This window comes from Lipotes vexillifer, unplaced genomic scaffold (assembly GCF_000442215.2).
Source record: "Lipotes vexillifer unplaced genomic scaffold, Lipotes_vexillifer_v1.1 scaffold1201, whole genome shotgun sequence".
In the NCBI taxonomy this organism is placed as follows: Eukaryota; Metazoa; Chordata; class Mammalia; order Artiodactyla; family Lipotidae; genus Lipotes; species Lipotes vexillifer.
In genome coordinates this window covers 283,864-289,020 of record NW_006783542.1, presented here as the reverse complement: position 1 = coordinate 289,020, position 5,157 = coordinate 283,864, and the positions used below count along the sequence as shown (strand labels likewise).

The 5,157-nt window shown below is 43.0% G+C and overlaps 1 pseudogene; it reads right to left on the bottom strand.

The window, feature by feature from the left end:
* Positions 1 to 2,667: 2,667 nt before the first annotated feature.
* On the bottom strand, positions 2,668 to 2,960 carry LOC103088731 (HIG1 domain family member 1A, mitochondrial pseudogene; annotated as a pseudogene).
* Positions 2,961 to 5,157: the final 2,197 nt, after the last annotated feature.

The window sequence follows — 5,157 nt, the reverse complement described above, 5'->3', positions numbered from 1 at the left end:
CCTGGGCATTCATCGCTCTGCTTTCCCCAGTTCTTTACGGAGCTCGGACCAGACCTGGCTTCAGTGCTTCTCCAGTAAGGTCAAGTGTGTCCCATCAGTCACCATGGTAAATTACACAGCCAGCCTGGCTCTCAGTATTCTTTTCTGTTAATAGTTTGGCATATGGTCGTTGACATTCTTATGGCGCTCCCCGGTGATCCGTGAAGAGACAGAGGCTTGTAGTAGGAAACCAAACGAAGGTCAGGATGTCCCCCGAGAGATGGCAGAAAGAGCCTGGTCTCAGAGGACCAAGTGAAAGGTACACTGTGGTCACGTCCCTCTGCATCCGTAGCCGTGCGGCTTGGCCTGCCTGGGTTATGAGTCATCAATGAAAAGACAAGAAAATTGAGTACAACGAGTAGACCCAGGACAGGAGGCGGTATTTTTCTGTACTCAGTGGTGGAGGGGTAGCACAACGTTGGTTCAACAGACAGGGAGACATTAATAGCAAAACCAGAACCGATTTTATTTTTGAACAGGGATATGAACATGGAAACCTTCAACACTTGAGAAGCTAAAGGCTAAAACACTTGAGAATATATTTTTTAAAATCCCAAACATGTGAGCTTCAACAAAGCCACAGCTAAGATGCCAGAAACGAAAAAAATCACTTAAAAAAAAAAAAGACCAGAGCTTTTAGGCTGAAGACACCAGGCTTTCTAGCTGCATTTCAGTCCATTTTGATAGGGTAATTGCAGCAGAACCAGAAATAACTACACATTCCTCCTGGCCTTGATTCTGCATCTCTTAGTTCTGAATTCTGGGTTGGACATACAATTTTTAGGGGCTTATCAGAGCTTGCAGTGCTAGCATTTCTGATATGATTGGAGTTTAGATTCTTGCAAAGAGGCTACCGAACTGGAGGAAAACTTGAGGAATGTTTTCCCCTTTATTTAGTTCATCAGAAATAAAGACGGCTTCCCTGGTGGCGTAGTGGTTGGGAGTCCGCCTGCCGATTTAGGGGACACGGGTTCGTGCCCCGGTCCGGGAAGATCCCACATGCCGCGGAGCGGCTGGGCCCCTGAGCCATGGCCGCTGAGCCTGCGCGTCCGGAGCCTGTGCTCCGCAACGGGAGAGGCCACAACAGAGAGAGGCCCGCGTACCGCAAAAAAAAAAAAAAAGAAGAAAGAAAGAAAGACACTTTTACATTCTCCCAAATTTAGTTTCAGGAACGGGTTACCATGGTTGGTTTGGGTTGTCTGACGCTAATCACTGAGATTTGGGGTGTCAATGAGAGCGAATGATTTGAACAATTAACGTTGATTTTCTTTTCATAATAATGACTAAGTTCCATACTTCGTAATGTGGGATGGATGCCAGGTTTTACTTCCAATTTGACTGTCTTATAAACTTGTGGCGTTTGACGAATATTTTAAAGTGATTTTGGCCTGCACCATGGATAAAGGCCACACTTCTGTAGTCTGTACGGCCCCAAGTATTTTTAAAAAATGATTTTTATTGGAGTATGGTTGGTTTACAATGTTGTGTTAGTTTCAGGTGTACAACAAAGTGAACCACTTATACATATACATACAACCACTCTTTTTTAGATTCTTTTCCCTTATAGGTCATTACAGAGTATTGAGTAGAGTTCTCTGTACTATGCAGTAGGTTCTTGTTGGTTATCTGTTTTATTTATATATATATAGCACTGTGTATATCTCAGCCCCAATCTCCCAATTTACCCCTCCCCCACCAAATATTTTTCATACAAAGTTTATTGAAGGGATGTTAAAAATCATCTTTTATGTAAGTAAAAGGATAGGCCATTCTTACCGTTAAAACAATAGATGAAAATATATCCTGGATCCATCATTAAGCAACTCATATCTCTCCCCCAATCACTCTCCCTTCTCACTCTCTTTCTCCAGGTCTGTCTCCAGGTTATTTTATTTTATTTCAGTTTTTTATTTTTAAAAAGTATTTTTCATTTACCTTTGCATTAGCACTTAAAATACATACTTCTATTTCAAAACGCCATTTCAAAATTATTCTAATATAACAGCAGCAAACTCTAATTCTGCAACTACAAAAGAGCTAAACGGGGATCTACAGTTAAGTTATTCTCGTGTTTACAGCTGTGATTCTGAAACAGATACTGCTCCAAAGCAGCTGTTACCAGCCCTTCGGGTTTGGTTTAAAAACACACACATAGTCTCCGGGAGGTTTATAACGTTGTATTCCGTGCACTGTTCTGAAAGCGTTCTTCAAGAGCCAGCCAGCCCTTAAAAACAGTACTCAGCCCACAAGGCAGTCAGAAAGAGTTAAATTAACTGGGGTAGATAGGACTCCTCCATTACATCAAAAGCATATGACATTCTGCAGCAACTTGGAGCATGTTGTCCTCTTTACAACTAATTTTATCAGAAGAGTTTAAGAAGGTGGACATTGTACGCCTATCAAGTGCATTTAAAAGTGACATGTTTTTGTGTTAATCTGACTCCCCTGAATGATCTAGCTAGTGAACTAGTCACCAGGCAAATCAAGCCTGCAAGAAAGGGAGCCAGTATTCAAATTACCATGTTATTGTCCGACCCGCAGAATTTATTTTCAACATAAACATATAACCTGAATATGAGATGTCTAACTAAAGCAAGCACCACCAAGACCAAGACAGCATCTCCTCTTCTAAGGTTTAGGTTTTGCCCAGAATTCTCAATACATGGAATAGCCCATACCAAGAGCCGTCGCTCCCACAACAAAGCCTTGGGCTGCCACGCGCATGTGGATCTGGTGAACAGACATTTAGTATTGCCCCTGCTCTTCAATGTATATAATCCACATGCGACGATTGCTGCAAAACCTGTCATTCCAATGGGGACAAATGGTGCCTCTCTAGCTTTTTGGATGAGTTTAGATCCCTGATCTTCATCATATGAAGAAAGAGAAACATCTGTGTCACTTGACATAGTGACTGAAGAATCTTCAGATAATGACAACATGTCGCAGGCTCCAATCGGCTTCTCTCTAGATTATTTTAAAAAGGCATTGCTTTCCCCTTGGTTTAGCGGAGCCGCAAGTAACAGAAAGCCCAGCCTGAACTTGTTCAAGAATAAGGAAAATATCATCTCTCTCCCATCATAAGAGAGTCAGCGATGGGGCCACTCCAGGGCTGGGTCACTCATGGCTCGGTGATGTCACCAGGGTCCTGGTTCTCTCTGTCTCCGCCATTGCCAACATGATGTCCTCTCCTCTGGTAGCTTCATTGTTGCCAGGGGGAGCACAGCCATCCCAGGAATCACACTGGACAAAAAAAACAAGGTCCAGTGCATGAGATGAGGGTGTCCTGTTTCCTAGCTTTCCATCAGGAAAGAAATCCTCCCAGTAACATGCCAGCAGATTCCTCTCCATGTCGTGGGAGAGATCCTGGTCACAGGCCAGTCCCTAAATCCGTCCCTGGTGGCGTGGCCATGAGAATATTCAGGACTTAGCCTTGAGCTGAGCTCACAATGGGGTCACTTTTCCAGTGGGGAGAAATGAGGGTTCTGTTGACAAGGAAGCAGGAGAGAATGGACAGGGTAAGCAACGCATACTGTTAGCCCTGTCCCTGAAGTTTTGTTTTCTTCCTACCTTCTTGAGCACCTGTGCCACACTAGCCACCATTAATTTCACATATATAGGCAAGACACAGTTTGCAAAGGGAGAATGGAACAGTCTGTGTGTGGGGGGGGATTTAACACTGTGACTTGGAAAGGAGGTTGGAGACACGCCCATGGATCAGAGACGTGGGTTACTGAGTAGGTCACACTAACTGACACACCACCATTTCCTACCCAACTGAATTAAGATCAGATGTCAAAGAGGTACGAGGCTTGAGAACCAAAGATGAGCTTCAGGCCATACAGAAGCTTGGACATTTCCTGTTTCCCCTGGGATTTTTATGTTGGTGATACAGAGCTGTAGAATTTGCCATCAATTCACTGACTTGGGCAGTCATTACCAGGATGTACAGCTACTGTGCAGAACAAAAATAAAATTGGGCTCATTGAAACATCCACCGGCAGGCTGGCAGAGAGTAGACCAAAATGTACGTGGTGCTTTTATAGAAATGATCTCACTTGAGTATTACTGTCCTATCTTCTATCTCACTAATTATAGCAAACATTCGAGTACTAATTACTATGTCCAGACACTGGTACATACACTTTATATCAATTATTCATTCAACAGCCCTGCGAGGTAAGAGCCACAATCGTTCCCATTCTAAAGACCAAGAACTGACTCACGGTGAGCTTGTGTGATTTGCACAAGGTTGAAGAGATTGTAAGTGAGAAGAACTGTGATCCCGTGGTTTTTGCACTGAGCCACTACACCCACTGTCTCTTTAGGAGGCTTGAACCTGCCACCGATGCCACTTGGATAAGTTTCTGTCTTATCGGGGATTTCATTTAACCTCAATACAGGAGAATATTAAAACATGCTTTGACCATTTGTTTTCTCACTAGTGCTTTATTTGTTGTTTTGTTTTCTGTATTTTTTTTCTTTTTTTAATGATTGGTTTGCATCTCACAACATCTCCTAAGTTTAAGTTGAAAATCCAGAGAGACTTTGGTTAACACCTCTAATAAATATAGAGCTAGAAATCAGACATTATATTGGGCTGGCCAAAAAGTTCGTTCGGGGTTTTCTGTAACATCTTATGGAAAAACCCAAACGAACTTTTTGGCCAAGCCAAAATATGTGTGTGTGTGTGTGTGTGTGTGTGTGTGTGTGTGTGTGTCCCCATCCAGAGGCAGTAAAGTGCTGGAGCTGGTACTCGGCTCCCAAGGCCAATGGCATTGATATACGCTCAGCTGTGCCAGATGACCTTGGGCAAGTTAACCCCTCAGTGCCTCAATTTCTTCATCTGTATAAGAAGGATCGTCATTGTACCTATGTCCTAAGGTTGTTGTGAGGATTAAATGGGTTAATTACACCAAAAGTCTGACACATAGTAACAACAAATGTTGGTTATTACTTCTTTCCCATTGTTTGCAAACCACACAGATCTTCCAAGGTGAACATTTTTGACTAGAGCTAGAAAATTATTAAATATATATATATATATATATATTTTTTTTTTGCGGTACGCGGGCCTCTCACCGTTGCGGCCTCTCCCGTTGCGGAGCGCAGGCTCCG